The sequence below is a fragment of the Pongo abelii genome, chromosome X (genome assembly GCF_028885655.2).
Source record: "Pongo abelii isolate AG06213 chromosome X, NHGRI_mPonAbe1-v2.0_pri, whole genome shotgun sequence".
Classification (NCBI taxonomy): domain Eukaryota; kingdom Metazoa; phylum Chordata; class Mammalia; order Primates; family Hominidae; genus Pongo; species Pongo abelii.
Window position 1 is genome coordinate 157,840,919 of NC_072008.2, and position 26,513 is coordinate 157,867,431.

General features: G+C 41.5%; 1 long non-coding RNA gene across 2 annotated transcripts in view; it reads right to left on the reverse strand.

Moving 5' to 3' along the window:
• The window catches only part of LOC134760889 (uncharacterized), a 94,683-nt gene extending 68,506 nt beyond the window's left edge, over positions 1-26,177 (reverse strand). For both annotated transcript variants that reach the window (XR_010138942.1, XR_010138943.1), the window contains exon 1: positions 25,782-26,177. This is a non-coding gene — a long non-coding RNA (uncharacterized LOC134760889). The remainder of the gene's footprint in view (positions 1-25,781) is intronic.
• Positions 26,178-26,513: the final 336 nt, after the last annotated feature.

A 26,513-nucleotide genomic window follows, 5' to 3' on the forward strand; every position in this document is an offset into this window, starting at 1 on the left:
GCATCATATAGATTAGGAAAGGGAATCGTCTCATTAATCCTCTTCACCACACTATGATGAAGGCATGATTAGTCCCATTTTGCAGATGAGGAAAGCGGGCAAGGGAGATGTCACCCAGGCAGCTGCCCCAGTCCAGGCGTTTGTTTCTCCCAAGACCTGTGTGCCCTATGCCCCAGGGAGGGTATTCCATTTCTATCAAGGGGACTAGTTCTTATACAGAAGATCTAGCGATAGGATTGTTGCATGGATGGATTTTGTCCACTTTTTTTCTCGGTGCATTTCGCAAGGAGTTCCTAGAGCAAGACACAGATACCTTGTTCCTAAATAAATAAGAAGGTTGTGTTGCCGTTTAGTTTTTCCCCCTTCTTACCGCATCGAAAGAACTCAGAGGAGAGGGGGCGGGGCCGAGCCGGGCCTCTTGCATGCAGTCCCGCCCCTCACCACCTCTCCTCACTTGTGCCCAGTGCAGGCTGGTACTCCACCGGCACTGGGCTTCCCTGGAGTCAGAGACCTCGCCTGGGCCTGCTGAAAAGCACAGCATTCTTCCTGATGTGGGAATGTGCAGAGTGGCCCCATCGGCTTCCAGGCGACTCGCTTAGGCTGGGGGAGATTAAGGAGGGCTTGGAGACAGGTTAAACAAATCAGCGCCCACTGCCTCCAGGGCCGCAGTTGCCCTCCGGGACACTGCCCTCGAAGAGCACCTGACAGGACCAGGCGTGGTGGCTCACACCTGTAGTCCCAGCTCCTCGGGAGGCTGAGGTGGGAGGATCCTTGAACCCAGGGCTTAAAGACTGAAGTGAGCTGTGATTGTGCCACTGCACTCCAGCCTGGGCAACAGAGCAAGACCCTGAAAAAAAAGAAAGGAAGAAAGGAAGAAAGAAAGGAAGAAAAAGAGAAAGAAAGAAAGAAAGAGAAAGGAAGGAAAGAAAGCAAGAAAACCTGCCTTCCAGGATGTCCTTACCCTCTCCACGACCAGGGCCACAGACAGGGAAGACAGGTTGGGGACAGAAGAGACTTCTTAAATGACCTTTTACTGCTTGTAAGAGTAAGTATACACATTCCAGACAATTCGTAAAACCACGAGAAAGGGTAAAATATGAAATAAAAATTACCTCACTCTCCAACCACTGTGAATCACTGTCAACTTTTTGTTGCATATGTTTTATATATATATATATAATACATACTTATATATATCATATATACATACATACATATCTATGTAAATATAGTGGGATTTTTACAAAATTGGGGTTACCCTCACTATCCAGTTTGGATCTTGATGTTTTAAACTTAATATATTTTGGAAATTTCCCAATACCATCCCATTACTGGGTATATACCCAAAGGACTATAAATCATGCTGCTATAAAGACACATGCACACGTATGTTTATTGCCGCATTATTCACAATAGCAAAGACTTGGAACCAACCCAAATGTCCAACAATGATAGACTGGATTAAGAAAATGTGGCACATATACACCATGGAATACTATGCAGCCATAAGAAATGATGAGTTCATGTCCTTTGTAGGGACATGGATGAAATTGGAAATCATCATTCTCAGTAAACTATCGCAAGAACAAAAAACCAAACACCGCATATTCTCACTCATAGGTGGGAATTGAACAATGAGAACACATGGACACAGGAAGGGGAACATCACACTTCAGGGACTGTTGTGGGTTGGGGGGAGGGGGGAGGGATAACATTGGGAGATATACCTAATGCTAGATGACGAGTTGGTGGGTGCAGTGCACCAGCATGGCACATGTATACATATGTAACTTACCTGCACATTGGGCACATGTACCATAAAACCTAAAGTATAATAATAATAATAATAATAATAAAAAAAAATGTTAAGGTTGAAAAAAAAAAAAAAACATGAATTAAAACAGCTCCATTATATGAATATGCCAAATTAATGTAACTAGTCCCATATTTCTGTACATTTAGTTTTCAAATTGTCACCCTTATGAATATCACTGTATTAAATGCCCTTGAACACAGTAATATATAATATTTAATGATCAAATGCCAGACATTTTGCTGAAAACTTTACATGGATTCAGGGTCATCGTATATGTGTCCTTAGCAAAGGTGCTAGCCAGGGTGTGAAGTGGGCGCTTAAATCAAGCCTACTCTTCACTCTACAGGCAGAGTAGCCTGGAGGAAGAGGCACAGCCTTTTTCTTTGCACAAACGCCCTGTGCATTTGCCAAGCCCCTGGACATTTGCCTGGAAAAGAAGCAATTTATCAGCAGAGTGAGGGTGACTTTTTTGTATTTCCCTAAAGCATCGTATAGATTAGCAGCCCTAAAGGAATTGTCTCATTAATGCTCATTATTACACTATGATGAATGCAGGATTAGCCCCATTTGCAGATGAAAAAAGTGAGACGTGCTAGTCTGATGACTTCCTTAGAACAAATGTCCTGAAATAGAATTCACTGGTATACACAGCCAAGTGTCCTACGGAAACATGCACATTTATACCCCCATCAGCAGTATAAGAGGTAGATGTTTCCTCTCCCTTGTCAACACCGTGAAGCAAAAAGCAAGTATTTGCCAGACTTATGGGTGAAAAAGTCTTGTTATTTTATTCTCTTTCCTTGCTAGTGAGACTGAAGTTCTTGTGATTTATTATTCATTTCTATTACTTCTTGTGTGATTATTCTATTCCAACCTTTTAGTCACTTTCCTCTTGGGAGGTCTGTGCTGTCCTTATTAACTTGTGATACTGTTTTATCTTAAGGATATTATTCCTTGGTCTGTAATGTTGGCTGCAAGTGCTTACTGCCAATTATATCTCTCAGGTTAGGTTCATTACTGGGTATTTTATATTGTGATGTGAATGGGAGCTTTTATTTTCCATTATGTGTTCAAACTAATTATTGCCAAATTGTATTATCAGCAAGCTTTGGATTTTTGTGTATTTTAGTCTGTGCCCAGTCACTTTACAGAGCTCTTGCATTGATGCCAATAATTCTTCAATGGGCTCTTTTAATGGGCTCATGAAAAATTTAAAGCAAGTAGGAATAAATCAAACAAGAGATGTGCAAAAGTATTAAAGAAAGCCTAAATAAATTAAGAAATATATCATGTTAATGGATTGGAAATCTCAACAATGTAAAGATGTTCATTCTCTTCCAAACTGATTTGCAGATTCAATGCATTTCTAATAAAAATCCCAATATATTTTTTCATTGTACTTGACAAGCAGAATCATAAGTTTATATGGGAGAACAAATGTCCACAAGAAATGCCAAGGTATTTCTGAGGGAGAATAAGGTGAGGGGCCTGACCTTACCAGGTATCAGAGCTGTCTTTTTAGATCATTGGGGTGGGAGGGGGAATGAACTACTTGCAAACTGGCAATGAAACAACTGATTATATATATATATATGTATATATTATATATGTATATTATATATAATGTATATAATATATATGTATATATTATATATTTATATTATATATAATGTATATAATATATGTATATATGTATAATAATATATAATATGTATATAATATATAATGTATACATATATATAATATATATTTTATATATAGTATATATTATATAATATATAATATATACTATATATAGAGAGAGAGAAAAGTAAAATTGGATCCCTAATTCTCACCATACAGAAAAATAAATTCCTTGTGAATTAAAGGATTAAATATGAGTTTTCAGGTCCAGACAAAACAGAGGAAATGCATTCCTCCCACTAATTACAATGGAAAACCCTGGACAAAATATTTAATTATCTGAAGACTCTGAAAGATGGAGAAAAGAGGGTGTACTGGTTACCTCGGGACTAAGGGAAGACCAAGCTGTGAGTTCTCTGGATGTGTTTTTGTTTTTGTTTTTGTTTTTTTGTTTTGCCTCATAGCATAGGTACTAGAACAGCTCACAACCTAGAAACATAAAGTCCTAAGAAAATCCTATACTCTCTGGCCAATCCTCTCTAGAACGGGGAAAAGGGCAGCCCTACAGGACAAAACCCTTTAATTAATCTCTGTGCTCCAGGTAAACAACACAAAAGGAACCTGCAATACCCGCCCACCTGGTATTGCTGAGACTGGGAGGTAGAGCCCTGTCAGCACTCCCTGTCTTGCGCTAGTGAGCTGGTGCCTTGCCCCCTCCTCACCTGGCCCCATCTTATTCAAAAATTAACTCAAAGTGAATCACAGGTCTAAATGTAAAGCATAAAACCATAAACTGTTTAGAAGAAAACACAGGGGAAAATCTTCTTGCCCTAGGATTCTTAGACATGAAACCAAAACTGTATCCATTAAAAATGTGATAAACTGCCCTTCCTCAAAATTAAAAAGATTTGCTCTGCAAAAGACACTGCTAAAAAGAATAAAAAGACAAGCTACGGACTAGGAGAAAATATTGGCAAGTCACATATCTGAAAAAGGACTTCTATCCAGAATATATAAAGAGCTCTCGAAACTGCAGTAAGAAAGCAATCAATTCAATTGGACAAAAAGACTTAAACTGACACTTCACCTAAGAGGAAATCATGATGGTAAATAAGCACATGAAAAGATGTTGACTAGCATTACTCATTAGGAAAACGTAAAACCACAATAAGACATCAGTACACACTCACTTGAATGGCTAAAACAGAAATAATGAATAAATAATAAAATACATAAAATATTGTGATAATATTAAATGTTGAGGATTTGGAGAAACTGAATCATTCATACATACCTGGTGGGAACATAAAATGCTACCACCACTTTGGAAAACAATTTGGCAGTTTCTTAGGTTTGGCAGTTTCTTATAAAGTTAAATATACAATTACCATATGACCTAGCAATCCTACTCCTGTATATGTATCCCAGAGAGATACATCTTATGTTCATTCATAGACCTGTATATGAATGTTTCTAGTAGGTTTATTTGTGATAGGCAAAAGCTGGAAACAACCCAGATGCTACTCAATGGGTGCTATAGTTTGAACGTTTGTCCTGTCCAAACCTCATGTTGAAATTTCATCCCAATGTGGGAGTATTGAAAGACAGGGCCCTTAAAATGTGACTGGGTCATGAGGGCTGTGCCCTCATAAATGAACTAATCCATTCATGGGTTAATGGGTTATCCTAGAAGTGGGACTGGTGGCTTTATAAGCAGAGGAAGGGAGATCTAAGCTAGCATACTCAGTCCCCTCACCATGTGAGACCCTGCACTGCTTTGGGATTCAACAGAGGGTTCCCACCAACAAGAAGGTCCTCAACGGATGTGGCACATCAACCTTGGACTTCTCAGCTTCCATAACTTTAATACATGAATTCCTTTTTAAAAAAAATAAATAAATTACCCATTTTCTGGCATTCTGTTATAAGCAACAGAAACACAGACTAAGACAATGGGTGAATGGATAAAGAAAATATGGTCCACCCATATAATGGAATACTACTGAGCAATAGAAAGGAACAAACTATTGATAAATGCAACAACATTGATGGATCTCAAGGGCATTATGCTGAGTGAAAAAAAGCCCAGTGTTAAAAAGGTTACATACTGTATTATCCCATTTGTATAACAACCTTGAAATGATAAAACCATGATGAACACATCAATGATTGCCAGGGGTTAGGGTTGAGGGAAGGATAGTACAATGGAGTATACTGATTGTGCTGGTGGTTAAACAAATGTATACAGAGGTTAAGTTGCATAGAACTATGCACTGAAGTTAAAAAGTATGTATGTAAAAACTGGTGAAATTCGAATAAGATCTAAAGGTAATAGTATCATATCAATGTCAAGTTCCCAGTTTTGATCATTATATTATAGTTGGGTAGATATTATCATTCAGGGAAGCTTGGTGAAGAGTGTAAGAATTCGATGTACTGTTTTTTTTTCAATTTTTATGAGTCTAAAATTACTTCAAAATAAAAAAACATTAAACCACAAAACTGAAAGGCAAAGCTATAGGTTTTTTTTTCAGCAATACAAGACCATGTCTTTGTAACTTTGAGTTAGGAAAAGATTTCTTAAACAAGATTAAAAAAAAACCCACAAAAAACACAAACCATAAGGGAAAAGATTGATAATGTAAAGTATGCTGCTATTAGGAACTTCTGTTAATCAAAATAACCCCGTATGTTGTTTCCCAGAACGGCATATGGCATGGGCCGTTTTTAATAAAGTTAATAAAACAAGCAAAAACTAAAAACTATATGATTCAGGCATACATAAATATGTAAGAATTTTTAAACAGTAATTAAACAGTAATTAAATTTTTTAACAGTAATTAAAGAATTTTTAAACAGTAATTAATTTTTTTAACAGTAACTAAACACAGCAAAATTTTGGGTTGAGAAACACAAAATTTAATATAGTGATTAACAATGAGCAGCATAGTAAAATGGTTAAGGAGCAGACTGCCTGGCTTCAATCAAATTCTGGCTTTGTCACCACATGCTTGTGTGACCTTGGCAAGTAACTTAACCTCTCTGTGCTTCTGTGACTTGTGTGTATAACATAGCTAACTCACAGGGTTATGGTAAAGTTTAAGTGAGTTAGTAAACAGAAAGTGCATAAAACAGCACCGGGCACCTAGGGAGAGCCAGAAAAGTGTTAGCTACTAGTATTATTTTGAGGAAATGAATAGCAGAGGGATGGAATAGGTGAGAAAGCTGTTAAGTGAATTTATTACTAATGCTTTAGTTCTTGGATTGGCAGTGGGTTCACAAGTATTTATTATGTTATTAAAATAAAAAAAAGTAAATAAGACATGAGATATTCTAGCATGGACCAATGAGAAAAGTGAAAAATTAAGAGAGTGAAAGGACAAGCCACACAATGGAGAATACATAGGTTGCAATACACTAAAGTCTAGAATATATAGAGAAAAGTGGTAAACAAACAAGGAAAAGACCAATAACCCCACAATAACAATAACAACAAATGGGCAAATGGCATGACCAAGCACTTTATGGAGGGGGAAGCCCAAGTAGTCCATAAACATCTAAAAGGATGCTCAAATTAAATAAATGCAAATTAAGATCACAGCAAAATACCCACATTTTGCTAGTTTGCTAGGGCTTCCATAACAAAATAGCACAGACTGGGTGCCTTAAACAATGGAAATTTATTTTGTCATAGTTCTGGAGGCCAGAAGTCCAAGATCAAGATGGCAGCAGGTTTAGTTTCCTCTGAGGCCTCTCTTTTTGAGTTGCAGATGGTCAGCACCCGGTCTGTGTGTTGTCTGTGTGCGAATCTCTTTTTGTAAGGACACCGACACATTGGGTTAGAGCTCACCCATATGATCTTATTTTACCTTAATTACCTCTTTAAAGGTTCTATCTCCAAATATAATCACATTCTGAGGTATTGGGGGTTAAAACTTCACCATGTGAATTTTGAAGGGACACGATTCAGCCCCTAACCCACCAGAATGGCAATGTCTGTCTTCAGGAGAAACTTACGCACCTAGGCATCTGGAGATACGTATATGTACAGGAACATTCATAACTGGGGCTGGACACAGTGGCTCACGTCTGTAATCCTAGCACTTTGGGAAGCCAAGGCAAGAGGGTTGCTTGAGCCCAGGAGTTCAAGGCCAGCCTGGGCAACATAGCCAGAGCCTGTATCAACAAAAATAAAAAATAAAATATTTAGCCAGGTACGGTGGTGTACACCTGTATGTAGTCCCAGCTACTCAGGAAGATGAAGTGGAAGATTCACTTGAACCTGGAAGGTTGAGGCTGCAGTGAGCCATGATTGCGCCGTTGCAGTGAGCCATGATTGCACCACTGCACTCTGGCTTGGGGAACAGAGTGAGAACCTGCTTCAAGAAAAAAAAAATATTCATAACTGCATGTTTGTTATAGCAAATGTCTTCCACTGTTGAAACTGTTAACAAATTATAGTAGATGCATACAATGTGATCCTGTCTAGCAGATACAACAAATGAAAGACAGTTATATGCAACAACATAGATTAATCTCAGGAACATCACTTTTGGCCAAAAATAAATCAAGTCAGAATGATACATGCAATGCAATATAAAGTTCAAAATCAAATGAAACTAAGCAATATAATGTTTAAAAATACATATGTGTGTTAAACTTAAAGAAAATCAGAGGAATATCAAACATAAAAGTAGAATAGTGATTAGTCCTGGGAGAGAGAGGAAAGGGATATATTTTTTAAAAATAAACTTGAGTGGTAATAATGGGAGTGATGTTATTCTTTTTATCTTACGCATACTTTATAAATCTTTTCTATTTACTATTTTGTTTAAAAATGATCATCAAAAAAACTAGATATTTGAGGAACAGTAAAAGAGAGTTTTGAGTTAAACTAATAATCACAATTCTTTACAAACAATGAAAGGATTCTACATGCTCTCCCAACCAACATTCCTTGCCAGACAGCTTCTAAAATGCCCTCCAAAGATCCTCACCTGCTCAGATCTGTGTCCTTATGCAATCCCCTCTCCTAAAATGTGGGCTAGACCTAGTGATTCATTTCTAATAAATGGAATATGGCAAAAGTGATGGGATGCCACTTCCAAGGTGAGGTTATAGAAAGACCACGACTTCTATCTTGCTTACCCTGTCTTGGTCTTTCAATTCCTTGCTTGCTCTGATGGAAGCCAGCTGCCATGTTGTGAGCTGCCCTACAGAGAAGCTCATGTGGTAAGGAACTGAGCCACAACTGGGCAGTGAGGACCTGAGGCCCTCACCTCACTGGCCAGGGAGGAAGTGAATCCTGCCAACAATCATGTAAGTAAGTATAGAAGTAGATTCTCTACAAGTAAGGCCTTGAGATGACTGTAGCTCCAGCCAACACATTGATTGCAGCCTTGTGAGAGACCCTGAGATAGAGGATCCACTCAAGCAATGCCTAGAATCCAGAACCACACAAACTGTGAGATAAGACACCTTTGTTGTTTTCAATCACGAAGTTTTGGGGGTAATCATTATGGAACAATAGATAACAAGCATAAAGCCCACTTCTAGAAATGTATCTGAAGGAAGTAGACATCTCTACAAAACATGTGTTGACATCTCTACAAAACATGTGTTTACATGTATGTTCATCACACAGATATTTATAATGGTGAAAAACAAAAATAACCTAAATGTTCAGCAATGACAGAATGGCTAAATAGATTATGATACATTTATATAATGTCATATCTGGCAACCATTAAAAATAATACCATGTCACAGACATTAATAGATAATAAGGGACTACAAACAACACTATGCCTACACATTTCAAAACTTAGGTGAAATAGACTTATGCATTGAAAGACACAAACTACCAACATTCATTCAAGAAGAAATAGATAACTGGAAGTCTTACATCTTTTAAATGAATTGAACAGAATTCGAGTTAGAAATCTTCCCACAAATTAAGCTCCAGGCCCACATGGCTTCATTTGCAACTTCTATCAAACATTTAAGGAATATGTAATGCCTACTCTACAAAAACTTCCAGAAAACAGGTGAGAGGATACTTCCTAAATTATTTTGTGATGCTAGCATTACTCCATTGTCAAAATTACACAAAGGCAATATAAGAACAAAATCCCCCAAAACAAAAAACCAATATCCCTGATGAATATAGTGTAAAAATCTTTAACAAAATATTAGCAAATTTATCAAGTAATATATAAAAATAATAATATGTCATGAGCAGGTGATATTTATCCTGAAAATGCAGTTGGTTCAATATTTAAAAAGCGAATCAGTGTAATCCACCCTATGAACTGTGAACAGTCTAAAGAAGGAAAAACCACATGGTCACACATCCATTCATAATGAAACTCTCAGCACACTAGGAATAAAAGAGAACCTTATCTTCTTGACTAAGGGCATCAACAACAACAAAATATGCTCCTAAGAACGTAATTTGTAATGAAAGACTAAATACTTCCCCCTAAGATTTGGAGTAAATCAAGGATGTCCACTCACATCACTCCTAGTCAACATCATCCTGAGGGTCCTGGTCAATGCAATAAGGCAAGGAAAATATATAGTACCTTCAGATTGGAATGGAAAAAATAAGGCTGTCTATATAAACAGACAACATGATTGTCTATGTAAAAACTCCCAAGAAATCTGCAAGAAAGCTACTAGAACAGGATACAAGGCCAATTTACAATATACAACAAAATCAATTGTATTTCTATATACTAGCAAAACAGCCACTGAAAATTGAAATTTTTAAAAAGTATCAATTTTAAAAAAGAAGAACAAGGTTGGAGGACTGAGACTATCAAATTTCAAGACTTACTATAAAGCTACAGTAAATAAGACAATGTAGTATTTGTGAATGGACTGACATATAAATCAATCAGACATAACAAAGTCCAGAAATAAACAAACATAGTCTACTGGTTTTTGACAAGATGCAAAAAAAATTGAACAGAGAAAGTATAGTATTTTTAACAGATGGTGCAAAGTAATGAACTTGAACCCATATCTTACACCATTTACAAAAATTACCTCAAAATTGTTCCTAGGCTTAAATGTAAAACCTAAAACCATAAAATTTCTGAAAGTAAATATAGGAGAAAATCTTTATGATCTTGTTTAGATAGGGCACACTAAGTACAAACCATAATAGAAAAAAATTGATAAAATGTACAACTTGGACTTCATCAAAATAAGAATTTTAATTTTCAAATTTGTGCTCTTCAAGATATACTGTTAAGAAAATAAAAAAGACAAGCCACAGAAAAGGAGACAACATTTGCAAAGCATATATCTGATAAAGAACTGGTAACCAAAATCCATAAAGAACTCTCTAAGCTTATGTGGTAGGCTGAATAAAGTCCACAAAGTTATCCAGGTCCTAACCCCTGAAACCTGTGAATGTTACCTCATGTGCCAAAATCAGACATTGCAAATGTGATTAAATTAAGAGTCTTGGCTGGGCGCGGTGGCTCATGCCTGTAATCCCAGCACTTTGGGAGGCCGAGGTGGATGGTCAGGAGATCGAGACCATCCTGGCTAACACGGTGAAACCCTGTCTCTACTAAAAATACAAAAAGTTAGCCAGGCGTGGTGGCCGGCGCCTGTAGTCCCAGCTTCTTGGGAGGCTGGGCAGGAGAATGGCATGAACCCGGGAGGCGGAGGTTGCAGTGAACCGAGATCACGCCACTGTACTCCAGTCTGGGTGACAGAGTGAGAGTCCTTCTCAAAAAAAAAAAAAAAGAAAGAGAGAAATTAAGAGTCTTGAGACAGGGAGATTGTCCTGGATTATCCAGGTAGGCCCTAAATGTAATCACAAGTGTCCTGACAAGAGGGAGGCAGAAGAAGATTTGACTACAGAAAAGAACGCAATGTGACCACAGAGGCCGAGTTTGGGGGTGATGAGGACACAAGCCATGCAATACCAGCAAGCCATGGAATGCCAGCAAGCTGGAAGAGATAAGGAATGAATTCTACGCTAGGACTTCCAAAAGGAACCAGCTCTGCTGACATCTTGACACTCCAGAAGACTCAGTTCTCACTTTTGGCTTCCAGAACTGTAAGAGGATATATTTGCGTGATTTTAAGCTGCTAAATTTGTGGTAATTTGTTACAACAGCTCTAGCAAGCCATATAGCTCAGCAGTGAGCAAATAGTCTAACTAGAAAATCAGCAGCAAAAAACTTGAACTGACACTTCACCAAAGAGGAGATAAGAGAGATAAGAATGGCAGACCCAGGGCAGTGGCTCATGCCTGTAGTCCCAGCACTTTGGGAGGCCAAAGTGGGAGAATCGCTTGAACCCAGGAGTTTGAGACCAGCCTGGCTAACATGGTGAAAAACTAGTCTCTACAAAAAATACAAAAATTAGCCAGGCATGGTGATGCACGCCTGTAGTCCCAGCTACTCAGCAGGCTGAGGTGGGAGAATCGCTTGGGCCTGGAAGGTGGAGGCTGCAGTGAGCCAAGATTGTACCATTGCACCCCATGCTAGATGACAGAGTGAGACTCTGTCTCAAAAAGGACTATAAATCATGCTGCTATAAAGACACATACACACGTATGTTTATTGCGGCATTATTCACAATAGCAAAGACTTGGAACCAACCCAGATGTCCAACAATGATAGACTGGATTAAGAAAATGTGGCACATATACACCATGGAATACTATGCAGCCATCAAAAATGATGAGTTCATGTCCTTTGTAGGGACATGGATGAAATTGGAAATCATCATTCTCAGTAAACTATCGCAAGAACAAAAAACCAAACACCACATATTCTCACTCATAGGTGGGAATTGAACAATGAGAACACATGGACACAGGAAGGGGAACATCACACTTCGGGGACTGTTGTGGGGTGGGGGGAGGGGGGAGGGATAGCATTGGGAGATATACCTAATGCTAGATGACGAGTTAGTGGGTGCAGTGCACCAGCATGGCACATGTATACATATGTAACTTACCTGCACATTGCGCACATGTACCATAAAACCTAAAGTATAATAATAATAAAAAAAAAGGAAAAGAAAAAAGAAAAAGAAAAAGGCAAAAAAAGCACATGAAAAGGTGCTCCACATCATTGGTCATTAAGGAAAAGCAAATTTAAACTACAGTGAGATACTACTACACCCTTACAAGAATGGCTAAAATTAAAACAATATGTATCACAAAGTGGAACAACTAGAATTCTCATACTTTGCTTGTGGCAATGCAAAATGGTGCAGCCACATTGGACATCAGTTTGGCAGTTTGTTATAAAGTTCAACACACATTTCCAATACAACCTAGCAATCCCCCTGCTAGATATTTACCCAAGAAAAATAAAGGCATGGCTATAAAACAAACAAATAAAACAAACAAACAAACAACAAACAACAACAACAGCAACGACAAAACCCTGTCTGTGATGTTTATAATGATTTTTTCATGATCACTAAAATCTGGCAACAATCCAGTGTCCCTCAACTGGTGAATGAATAAACACATTGCAATATATCCATAAAATGGAGTGCTATTCAGTAATAAAAAGAATAAATTACTGATATGCAACAATGTAAACTAGTCCAAAAAGGCATTATTCTAAATAAATAAGGTAGACACAAAAGTCTACACACTACATGCTTCCATTTATATGACATTCTGGAAAAATTAAAATTACTGGGACAGGAATCAGATCATTGGTTGCCAAGGATCTGATATGGAGGTGGGAGAAGGCAATTGCCTACAAAGGGGCATGAGGAACTACTTGAAATAATCGGAAAATTCACTCCCTTGATTATAGTGATAAATGGCTGTATACATTTGTCAAAATTCATAGAATTGTACACCTAAAAAGGATGAATTTTTCTGTAAGTAAATTTTAACTCAATAAAGAAAAATTAAAAATTGGTACAAACACTAACTTGAAAAAAATAACAGTGTAGATCAATGTGTATTGACATTGGAAATTGAATATGGCTAAGTGAAAAAAAAGTTTGCAACACAGCAATTGAGGAGAAAATAATGGTATGTGTGTGTGCTATGGCCTGAATGTTTGTGTTCCCCTCAAATTCCTATGTTGAAATCCTAATCCCCAGTGTGATGGTATGAGGAGGTGGAGCCTTTAGGAGGTGATTTGGTCAAGAGGGCAGAGGCCTGGTGAATAGGATCAGTGGCTTTTTAAGAAGAGGCATAAGACAGAAGATTTCTTTCTCCATCACTTGAGCAAACGATAAGACAGCTGTCTGTAAACTAGGAGGAGAGCCCTCACCAAGAACCTGATCATGCTGGCACCCTAATCTAAGACATGCAGCCTCCAGAGCTGTGAGAAATACATGTTTGTTGTTTAAGCCACCCAGTGTATGGTATTCTGTTCTAGCAACCAGGACTGACTAAAGCAGCGTCTATTTACGTGCACACATACACACACAATACACACGCTTGTGCATATGTTTATATATCTGGAAGGAAATACATAAAATATGAACAGAGGTCATACATGGTTGTCACACTCTCTCATTCACTCACTCGCTCCTCAATGTGTGGTCCTGGAAAAGACACTTTATCTCTTTTGACCTTAATTCCTACATGAGTGAAGTGACAGAACTGTACCAACCTTCCCTGTCTACCCCAAATGAAATGGTCCCCCATCACTCTAAGTCCCCTTACTCTGCTCTATTTTTTTCATGGCCAGCTTTGCTGCCTGACACTGTCTTATATATGTGTTATATTTATAGCCTGTTTGTCCCACTAGAATAGGGAACTCTATGAGGAAAGAACTTTGGTCTGTTTTGTTCGTTACTGCTGTTTCCCAAATGCTGAGAACAATGCGTGGCACTTAGTAGGTGCTTAATAAATATTTATTGAATAAATGATTGAATATATCTTCCTGAGTGGTCCTTGTAGAATTTGTCACCTTCTCAAAAACTTTCATGATCTTGAGGACCTTATGATCAAATTGCAGGGACACAATCCAAAAATGAAATAGCATCTTAGTCACTACAAACAGCATTGGAACAGAATGCGGGGCAGGAGATAGGTGTTGAGGCAGGAAGCAAAGGGCGGGGCTGGGATTGGCAAAGTGACTTTTGAGTATACTTTTGTATAACTGGAGCTGTGGGGTTGCCTTGATCTTTCTTATAGCTCTCATATCCCTGCAGAATATGACTATCCTATAGCTCTTTCTAGAGTCATTGCTCAAGAAACTCAGAAAAGTCTCTCTGAATGCCCCACAGCAAAACCCTCTGTACTTCATGCACCATTAAAAATCCAGGGCACTCCCAGTCTGTTCCACCAGCCTTCCCAGGTAAGAAGGAGCCCAGCTTAGGAAAAAAGTGATGTGGTCCCATCGAACGGAAAGGTGGGAGCCAAGCTTCATACTGCAGGCCCTCATTAGCTAAGATCGCCAAAGGGCTTTGGCTCCCCTAGCTGCCTCTGTGCCAGCTGCAAGGGTCGTGTTTGCTCCACAGAGGCTCAGCTGCTGCCAGACTTGGCCACAAGTGTTTACCCTGCTGTGCTGGCAAAGGACCCAGTTCCTCAGCAGCTTCTGTGCCTTCTCTAATTCAACAGCAAACAGCTTTTCACTCACAAGGCACCTGGCCTCTAAGAGCTCTCTTTCGAAGGATGTCCTCCTGTCCCCAAAGGACGCTCATGAGCGCATGCAACCTTGGGTGCCCTAGCAAAGTTGGAGAGATGGTGAGCTTGCCAGTCCCATGCTGCAGGTCCCAGCTGAGGCAGTCAACACACAGGTCTTCTCTCTGTGAGAAACACTCCGACCATCTTATCTATAATCGAGACTCCCACCTTCCTAGTCCGAACTTCCCTTTACCTGCTCTGCTTCTGGACATCATTTCTCACCTCCTAACATGATTTCCTTTGTTGCTGTTAATTGTCTGTCTCCCTCCACTAGAATTTAAGTTCAATAGGGGCAAAATTTTGGTTGGCTTTGTTCACTGATGTGAGCAGAGTATATATTCACAGTGCGTAAAATAATCGCCAGGGCTTCTATAAAGCACACTATGTGCCAAACACTGTTTTACACACTTCGTATCAATTAAATTATTTAATCTTCACAAGAACCTATAAGGAAGGCACTATTAGGATACCATTTTATAGATAAAGAAACTGAGGCACAGAGAATGAAATAATTTGTCTAAGATCACATAGTTAGTGAATGACAGAATTGGGATTTGAACACAGTCTTACCCTTCCTTAACCACTAGGATATACCACCACAAAACAAAACAAAACAAAACAGTGCCTTGCACATAGTAGGCACTCAGCAAATGAATGTAAGAGTAAATCCATGCATGTAACTACGAAGTGACTACCTTGTGTGGGGAATCTGGTCTGCTAGTCCACCACCACAGCCACCCTCCCCAACTACCTCTCCCTAGGAGACTCTTGTTTTCTCACCTGTCCTTCCTTCCTCCCTCCCTTCCTTCCTCTCCTTCCTTTCCTTCTTTGCTCCCTTCACTTCTCCCTCCGTTTCCTCTCCTTCTCTACCTCCCTTCCCTCCTTTCCTGGGTGATGTTGGAGAGGGAGTGCTGCTTTATGAAGTGCTATAGCCGGGCAGCCAGCCTCTGTCCAGTTATTCTTTCCTTTGGGCCACAAATGCCCTCTGCGCACCTGTAATGCAGGCACTAAAGGAACCAGGAATATACATGAAACCAGTTCTCTGAGTGCAATAAAGGAGTGATCTGAAGGGAGGTTTGGGCTTGGAGAGACACACTTCCCAAGAACTCTGATATAAAGCACACTGAGATGATTGTTGAAGAAGGGGGACAACTAGGGTCCATGGGGACGATGAGTTAGGACTTGGACATTAAAAATTACTCCATGCAAGAAGTGGCATTTTAGCTGAACCGTTAAGTATGAACAGGGGTTTCAAAAATATCGATGGGATGTGCATTCCAAATGATGGGAAAATCGAGGCACCTGAAGGCTGTTGGAATTGTGAATTTGGGGGAGTGCATCCCCAGAAGAGATGGTCCCCGAGGAGGATATAGACTAGGATTGTGGGCCATGCTTGTTGGCCAAAGAAGGTGTTCCCAAGGTCTGCCCCAAGTTGCAGACCTGTGGCACCTGTTCAGCATTTCCCAGCACCCTCCCTACAGAGAAGATGTTTTTCCTTGAGCTTCCATATCACACCTGATCCAGGTATAGGCTGCTGGGCATCTCACTGTTCCTCTTGGTTATGTTATGTCACTGGAACCCAACTGGGTCCTCTACTCTCTTTTCGTTTACTCCTTCCTCCCTCCCTCTCTCTCTCTCTCTTTCTCCTTCCTTCCTTCCTTCTTTCCTTCCTTCTTCCCTCCCTCCCTCCCTCCTCCCTCCCTCCCTCTCTCTCTCTACATGGTCTCATTTCCAGCTCCTTTTATATTGATTTCTTACCTCCAGCCACTCCTAGGTCTAATTTGGGCCCTGCTGCCTTGCCTGGTTAGTGGCTGGTTTCTCATCCCACTGTTATGGCCTAACTTGGCACACTGTCAAGCAGGCAGGCATACAGCAGCAAGCCTCTGGTATGTTCCTACTATGTGCCAGGCTTCGGGCCAGGGAAGGCACCCCTTTCCTCACCCCCTGCAGCTGGTGCTTCACCATCTGGGAAGTGAAAGGGCTGGATTCTGTGATCTTCAAAGTTCCTTCCAGCTTCAACCTTCTAGGGGAGTATCTGAATGCCCTCCTTTTGAAGCTCCGAGTTCTGTAGGAAAATGATTACCATAAAAATGTTTCCAGGTTGGTGCACTGGCTTCTGTCAGGGCCTCACTGTTTGACAACTGCTGTGCAGACTTAAGTGATATTTACACACAAAAATGTTTTACCGTGGGATGCCATCATTACCCTGGTGTCAGGGGCCAAGGATAACAGCCCATTACAGGCCTTCCCTGTTATATGAAGAAAGAAAGATTCAGTCATTCATTCAGCTAAGCCCAACTGTGTACACAAGTCTGTACTAGGTGCTATAAAAAATATGCCTGATCTCACCGCAGGCTCAGAGAACACAAAACCATCCGCTTTGTGGAGGAAGGGACTAGTCATCTAGAGTAATCCATCCCCTCCTCCACCCTAGGGCCAAGAACCCCTCTGCTCCACCCACTGCCCACAAAGGGACAGATGCCATTAAACCACAGCTCGAAAAGTCTAATAGTTAGAGTCCCTCTAGTCCCACCCTCATCTAGTTCTGACACTTGACGAGGTCACACCGGAGCCCAGAGACACACTTGCTCTCAGATCTTTTTACCTCCAATCCAGTTATTTTCTCCTATGGCCAAGCTGCTTCTTTAATCAGGTCTTTGCAGTTGATCAGGTGACTACTGCACCCATTAGGTTATCAGATCCTCATAATAAACCATTTCCAGATAAGATAAACAAATGTTCAGAAAGAGATAGTGTCTTGTCCATGATCCCACAGCTAGAAAATGGTGGGGGAACCCAGATTCAAGTGCAGGCCTTCAACTCCAAGTCTAGTTCGTTCCACTGCAACCTAGCTGCTTTCCCACTGGGTCCTGTGTGTCTTCCTTGTGGACTCATAGGTGAGATGCACCAAGGATCAACGTGGGGACACACATTTGGGTCTAAAAAATCCACTGAGGGCAGGTCAGAGAAGACTTGGCAGTGCTTGCATAGATATTTGGGGGGCTTGTTGACAGTCAGGTCAAGGCACTGTGATGTGGTCACCGACAAGTCTCGGGCAAGGTTAACAGAGGTGAGCATCCTGAATGGGGACAGAGGACACTTATGCTGACCTCTGCCACCAATGGACTACTCATGGAGGCAAGACATGCTAGTAGACTATCTTGGAAGACACTGAGCTCCTTGTTCCTGGAGGGCAGGGGGGATATAGAGGCTGGATTACCAGTTGGCAGTCTGCAATTCTAGAAAGGATTTGTGTGTGTGTGGTGGTGCGTGCTTCTGTGGCCCCATGCATTCCCGGAGGCAACACCTGCTCTAACTTGTCTTGCAGCTCTCGAGGCCTTTTTGAGAGGTGAGGTAGGGAATTCTGGCTGTCTGGGCCCAGCCCTGAGACATACGGAAAGCCCAGTGCCAGTGTCATATGTCTAAATGGAACATGAGGCACCAAAGTGGAGGTGACACTCCCAGGGTAATGTGCATTTTAAGTGCACTAGATCAGATATGTACCCTAAGGAATCTGATGGGGAATTACATTGGGAACACATTTTGTAAATTCTCCTTCTTCTGGCTTCAATACATTCCTTAACCCTTCCTTAACCACTAGGTTATAAGAGTTCTTATAACAGCAGAGGTTAGTGGGCAGAGGAGCAGAAACAGGGTGGGTGAGGGTTGGAGGTGAGGGATGGGAGCCAGAAAGGTGGCCCTAGTAAGATTCTCACTGCAACTCAATGTCACAACTTTGATTGAGGGTATGTGTTCAAAACCTGTGCTGTGGGCAGCACAGAGATAAAAAAGCCGCCAGCCGTGTCCTCCTCTCCCCAACTAGTGTACAGTCTAGTGGGAGAGACTAGAAGTCCCAACTAGTTGTAATATGAATGAGAAGAGATCAAGTTCTAACTTGTAGGCCCAAATGCCATAGGAGATGCTGAAAAAAGAGATGGCACTTGGGAGGTGGCAGAAATGGGAGCAGCGGCAGCACTTCAGAGGGAGACACAGCACAAGCCCATTGAGGATCAGCATGTTTTGGTTTTCCCACAAAGTCATCCAAGCTGTGTGTGTGGTGAAGGGACAGTATGGAGGGTGCAGGGATGGGAGGAACTGTGTGTGGGAGAACACCCTGGAGAGGTGGGTATGGTGGGGCCACATTTTGGGTAGGACACACACACACATATACACACACCCACACACTTCTTGGCTTTTAGCACATCTATGTTGTAAAGGCAAATATACATTAAGATACTTAATTCTTCCTGCTGAAAAATAAGTGACTCCTCCTGCTCCGTTTTATTAAAGCATTTCTTTTTCTGTTGTTTTCAAATGTATATAAATCTTCTCAGTGATTACATAACCCTCACGCCACTATCATAAGTTAAGAATGTTTCCTCGGGGACCTGGGAGCCATCTTTTTGTAACGTGATTATCAAGAAAGATAATGTCTGATCTCCCAGTTTCCTGGAAGAAGATGGGCCTTACCTCCACTGTCACCTGACTTCAAAGCTTCAAAGGATAGGCCGACTCTCTTATTACAGCTAATGCAGCTAGTGACTTTAAGTTGAAGCCCATGCTTATTTACCATTCCAAAAATCCTGGGGCCTTTAAAAACCATGCTAAATCTACTCTGCCTGTGCTCTATAAATGGAAGGACAGAGCTTAGATGACAACACATCTGTTTACAGTATGGTTTACTGACTATTTTAAGCCCACTGTTGAGACTTTCTGCTCAGAAACCAGAGAGATTCCTTTCAAAATATTACTGCTCATTAACAATGCATCTAGTCACCCGAGAGCTCTGATGGAAATGTACAAGGATATTAATGTTGTTTTCATGCCTGTCAACACGTCCATTCTGCTGCCTATGGATCAAGGAGTAATTCTGACTTTCTAGTATATTATCTAAGAAATACATTTCGTGAGGCTACAGCTGCCATAGATACTGATTCCTATGACGGATCTGGGTAAAGTAAATTGAAAACCTTCTGAAAAGGACTCATCATTCTAGATGTTGTTGAGAACATACATGATTCATAAGAGGTCAAAACATCAACAATAATAGGAGAGTAAAAGAAGTTGATTCCAGCCCTTGTGGATGACTCTGAAGGATTCAAGACTTCAGTGGGGGAAGTCACTGCAGATGTGGAGGATACAGCAAGAGAACTGGAATTAAAAGTGGAGCCTGAAGATGTGACTGAATTGCTGCAATCTCATGATCAAACTTAAACAGATGAGGCGTTGCTTCTTATGGATGAACAAAGGAAGGGGTTTCTTGAAATGGAATCTACTCCTGGTGAACATGTTGTGAATATTGTTAAAATGACAGCAAAGTACTTAGAATATTTTATAAACAGCTGATAAAGTGGCAACAGTGTTTGAGAGGACTGACTCCAGTTTTGAAAGAAGTTCTGTGGATAAAATGCTATCAAACAGCATTGCAAACTACAGAAAAATCTTTCATGAAATGAAGAGTCAGTCGATGCGGCAAACTTCATAGTTATCTTATTTTAAGAAATTACCACAGCCACTCCAACCTTCAGCAAGTACCACCCTGATCAGTCACCAGCCATCCACATGGAGGCAAGACCCTACACCAGCAAAAAAATTACCACTAGATGAAGCCTCAGATGATCATTAGCATTTTCTAGCAATAAAGTATTTTTAAATTAAGGTATGTACGTTACTTTTAGACATAATGTTACTGTACACCTAACAGACTACACTATAGTATAAACATAACTTTCATATGAACTGAGAAACCAAAAAAATTATGTGACTTGCTTTATTGCAATATTCGCTTTATTGTGCTGGTCTTCAACCAAACTGCAATACCTCTGAGGTATGCCTAGCGTGAGGTTTCTTTCTGTCCTTGCAATACTTTTAGCTGGCTGCCTGTGATTCGTATCACATTCTGATTTAATGTTTATTCAAGAAAATTGTTTTCTTTCTCTTCTACCTTTATGGAGAGGTTATCTGGGCTGGGAGAAGATTTTGTTTTTAATTATATTTCCCCCAGTGATGTAGACAAACTCACATGCGTGCGCGCGCACACACACACAGTCACACATACCCTCACACACACAGTGAAGCACACTCACATATTCAAATGCACACACACTCATATACACAGCCCCACACGCTAGCACATACACTCCCTTCGCTCCGCCCCTCTTGTAAGGCGATTTCTTCTTCCCAGGACAGGAGCTAGAGGTGCAGCCTGGGATCACTCAGCCAAGAAGCCAAGGGCCAGGCATGCCCGGGCCAGGAGCACTTTATTCATCTTTTACGTCTTTTTATTACACATTCTCGAATCACCAGCTCCTCCTTGCCTTGCTTCTCCTGGGTTTCATTTGCCTCTTGCAGTTTTTTCCTCTCTCGAGTGTTTCTAACTTTTTCCACCCAATTATGGAAAAAGTAAGAACCGAGAACAGCGAAAACAACCAAAACAAAATCTATAGCTATTTCTCATTGAAATCCTGCAAGAATTTTGGGTTTTCCCTTGGATTTCTGTCACCCACTCACGCATTCACCAATTATGTATTTGTTTACTCAATGAGCGCCGGGGGTGCCAGCCTCCACGAGATGAGGGGCTAGACACTCTGATGTCACTCTGACACCTGCTGGGTGCAGGGCGCTCAGTCTTCAGCCAGCTCTAGGTCCCGCCCCTTCGCGTTGGGCTGCGGGTGGGCGGGGCTGCTCGGCCTGCCCAGAATCGCCCACGGTCGGCAGGAAAGACATGCTGCTCCGGACCAATCAGAGTGGCCCGAGCTGGGAGCTGGCCTTGCCCCGCCCTCCCCTGCCCCACCTACTTGGCACTGGGAAAAACCACGTGGAAACCCAACTCCGAGGTCTCTGGCGCTCGAGCCTCCTGCTCCACCGTGAACAGTGTTTCCAGAACCCTTGGGCTCTATGTCTTGGTGAGCCCGGGCCTAGCTCTCTCCGCGCTGACACTTGCTCTTTTATTCAGCCCACTGGTTGCGAGCACCTCCTCAGAGCCTGGGCCTTTCAAGGAAAAAAAGTGTGTATATCTCGGGGCATGGCCTTGTCACATCTGTCCTCAGGGTGCCCTTGTCCAGTTCCTCTTCTGGTAGCGTAGCCTCTGGGTGCAGGCCAATCAGGAAAGACTTGATCCAGGATCTTTCACTTGGGGGTTAGTAACTGGAGCGTTGCCGCCCCTCATGGGCAGGAGATCCTCTGGTTGTATCAAACCACTGGTGTGCCAGGGGACATGGGATCCTAGGCTGAGCTGGCACCACACTGGACAGGCAGTGGGGGCCATTTCCTGACCCCCATTGCCTACTTCTGTTTGCCGGAAGGCCCACGGGCTCCACTAGAGCCCCAAAGGTGAGTCAAGTTGGTGAGAACAGTCCTGAGGCATGAACCCTGAGCATTCCTTGACTCCACAGGCAAGTCCCTTCACCAGCTCAGAGATCCCAGCTTAGTTATCTGGCAAATAGAGCTGGAAGAGGTAGCCTGATGTAAATTTTAGGGCATTCAAGAGTCAGGAGGCAAGGGGCATTGTGAGGACCTCACCAGACTGAAATTTCCCTTAGTTTTAGTATTTCTACCTGGAAATGAAATGGGGATGGTATCAATTGTAGGGATTGTGAACATGCTATTTAAAATGAAGCACAAGACACATGCTTTAGGGCAGCAGTGGTGGCCAGAGGTTGATGTGAGGTAAGGAAGACCCTTGAGTAAAATCCAATTCATTGCCTGGGGTGAAGGGCAGCGCTGACAATGGAGGTTTTAACTATAATAACCCCTTAGTTATTTTTTTTTCTATAAATGGAACTATGCTTTTTCACCAGGGGGCATATTTTACCAATTTTTTTTTAAAGACATCACAGCCTACATTACAAAGAAGCCAGAGTTTCTCTCTCTCTTTTTTAATATGAGTTTTGTTGATTGTACAGTGGAGCTTATTTCTATTTTCCTTATGTCTTAGTTTTAAAAACACCGTGCTGTTCAGGTATAGGCCTTGGCAAGTATCAGTTGGTGTTTCAATATGGTTGTTCCATCCAATCCCACAGCCAGCCACCCAAAAGGAAACTTCATGAAACGAAGTTTTTTCGGGTAAGTAAAGCAATTTGGGGTTGCAAAACGTGTCTTTGGGTGTATACTTTTCACGTCACTGGGTTAATAGTACAGAAGTTTATAACAATATTGTGGAGAAAACATGTCTTACAAGTAGTACAGAAGTTTACAACAATATGGTGGAGAAAACACGAGACAGAATTAGGAACTATACATTCTCTAATTCTATCACTGACCTAGGTAATTTGGGGCAAATAACTTCCCATCTTTAGCTGTCAGTTTTCTCAACTAAAATTAAAGTGCCAAACTGGGGCTCTTTCAGTTTGAGAATCAGTTTCTGACTTTAAGGGGCATTGGGAAGCCTTCACCAGACTCTGAAATTCTCCCTGGCCTCAGTTTTTCCACTTATGAAGTGGGGATGGTATAAATTGTAGGGACTGTGAATATGCTCAGTAAAATGAAGCACAAGACACATGCTTTAGGGCAGCAGTGGTAGGAAACCACTATTATGGTTTCCTCTGTAGTGGCCACACCCCCTAACACACCATTTCATTCCCATGGCAACGGCTCTGTATGGGCTCCACTTGCCTCTAATTCTTTTGTAGCACTGCAGGTAGGAGGTTTCAGGGCTCTGTTGAGAGGGCTGACTGCTGGCTAGATTCTTTCCTTCTAGTACAGATTCTGAGTTTATTTTTAAAGTTCTCTGTCTACCTCAGTAAGCTCACAGTAAATGTCGGTAGAGCGTATAAGTCAGCATAAAAAAGAGATATGGCCGGGCGCGGTGGCTCACGCCTGTAATCCCAACACTTTGGGAGGCCGAGGCGGGCGGATCACGAGGTCAGGAGATCGAGACCATCCTGGCTAACACGGTGAAACCCCCGTCTCTATTTAAAAAAATACAAAAAATTAGCCGGGCGTGGTGGCAGGCGCCTGTAGTCCCAGCTACTCAGGAGGCTGAGGCAGGAGAATGGCGTGAACCCGGGAGGCGGAGCTTGTAGTGAGCGGAGATCGCGCCACTGCATTCCAGCCTGGGCGACAGAGCGAGACTCTGTCTCAAAATAAATAAATAAATAAATGAATAAAAAAGAGATATGAGAGCTTTTGTTTATATTTAAAAACACTACTATGTAAATTACATGAGCAGTTTGTCCCACAGCAAATCTCATTTATGAATGGTTCCTGTTTGAGTCATCACACAAGTGCAACTTAGGCTGTTAATGTGGGAGTGTAAAAGTGCCAGCCTGAGAGTCAGGAGTCAAGCTACATCCCACTAGATAAATGTGTGACTTCCCACAAGTCCCGTCCCCTCTCTGGGCCGCAGTTTTCTCATCTGTACAAGGAAGTGTTTAGATTACTGTTATGGGTTGAATTGCTGGCACGGTCACCCACACCATCCCCAAATTCATATGCTGAAATCCTAGCCCCCAGTACCCCAGAGTGAAACAGCGTCGCTGCAGATGTAAATAGTTCAGTTCATACAGGTGTAGGGTGGGCCCCTAATGCATTATGACTGGTGTCCTTATAAAAAGGGAAAATTTGGACAGAAACACAGATGCAGGGAGAAGGCCGTTTGAAGAAAAATGCAGAGATCAGGGTGATGCTTCTACAAGCCAAGAAATGCCAAAGATTGTCAGCAAACCACCAGAAAATAGAAGAGGGGCCTGGAAGAGTCCTTCCTTCACAACCTTCAGAAGGAACCAGCCTTGCCAACATCTCCATCTCAGACTTCTAACCTCCTGAACTGGGAGATGATTAACTTCTGTTGTTGAAGCCACTTAGTTTGTGGCATTTGTTATGGAAGCCCCGGCAAACTACAACAACAGTGGTTCCCAATTTTTTGAGGGGGTGGTGGACAGAGTCTTACTCTGTCACCCAGGCTGGAGTGCAGTGCAGTGGCACGATCTTGGCTCACTGCAACCTCCGCCTCCTGAGTTCAAGCGATTTTCTGCCTCAGCCTCCTGAGTAGCTGGGATTACAGGCATGTGCCACCACGCCAAGCTGGTTCCCAATTTTTTCACCATCAAGAACTATTTTGCTCTTTTTCCTTTTGGGGACCCAATTTATTTATTTAACAAATATTTATTAGTTCCTACTAGGCCCTACTCTAGGTATTGGGGAACAATAAGTCACAATTCTGTTCCCCCACTTGTGTTCATTCTATGTTTTAAAAGATTTATTCTACTAAGTATACTGTGGCTTATTTTCATAATAATTTGTGAACAGTCTTTTCTTATGGGATAACTAGGATAACCTCATCATGATATAGTAAGTGTCAAAAATCAAAGAAGGGTGATATTTTAAGTAGCTTTGGATGCCTAATAGAAAGTAAATAGATTCATTAGGTTTTTAAAAATATTAAAAACTGCCTTCAGAACCACCATTACTACATTTATGGGTCCCTAGGGATTGAAGGACCTCACTGCAGGCTGATTAGCTAGAGCAGGGGTCAGCAAACTCTTCTGTAAAAGGGTCAGATGGTAAGAATTTCGGGCATTGCAGATCATACCGTCTCTGTCACAACTACTCAACATTGCTGTTGTAGACAATACAAACAAGTGAGAATGGCTGAGCTCCAATAAAATTTTATCAATAGACGCTGAAATTTGAATTTCATATAAATTTCACGTGTCATGTTATTCTTTTGACGTTTTCAACAATTTAAAAAGGAAAAAGCATTCTTACCTCAGGGCTGTAGAAAAACAGGTGGTAGGCTCCATGTATTATAGGTCGGCTGGCTCAGTTTGCCTACCCCAGAGCTAGATTCTCTTTGTACCCCAAGTTCTTACATTAGGTGGTTCTTACTCACCTAAAGGTCTAGATGAGGCCCAGATAGAGATTACTATTATTTTTATTAAATATTTTACAGGTTTTTTTTTAGAGACACAGTCTTGCTATGCTGCCCAAGCTGCTCTGGAACTACTGGCCTCACGCAATCCTCCTGCCTCAGCTTTCCAAAGTGTTGGGATTACAGGCGTGAGCCAGCACACTCAGCCCTAGAGGGGGATTATTCAGTTTGAACTAAAACCTGGACTTCCTGCTGCCCAGTCCATTGCCCTTTCCACCACTCTAAGCTGCTGGTTTAGTCATGATTTCAGATGTGGTCTTTGTCTCCATGTGGTGCAGAAAATAGCTGTGTGGTCAGCGGCCCTTTCCAGGCGCTGACCATGTAAGGGCTGTCCTCTTATTAGCAGCCAGTGGCAACCTAATTTTGTCAAGCCTGACTCCAGGCTTACCCACCCTTTCGTTTTTACCTCTCTCGGGTTGCGCAGGCCCGGGAGGCCCATCTGTTCTTACTATTTGAGTCCCTGTTGTCTCATTGGCGGCTTTCTGAGCAGCTGCAAAATATGTTTTTAACTTTTAAGTGGAAGTTGGGGGTCACTGGCATCGAGTCTGGAACAGTCATTCTCAGCAAGA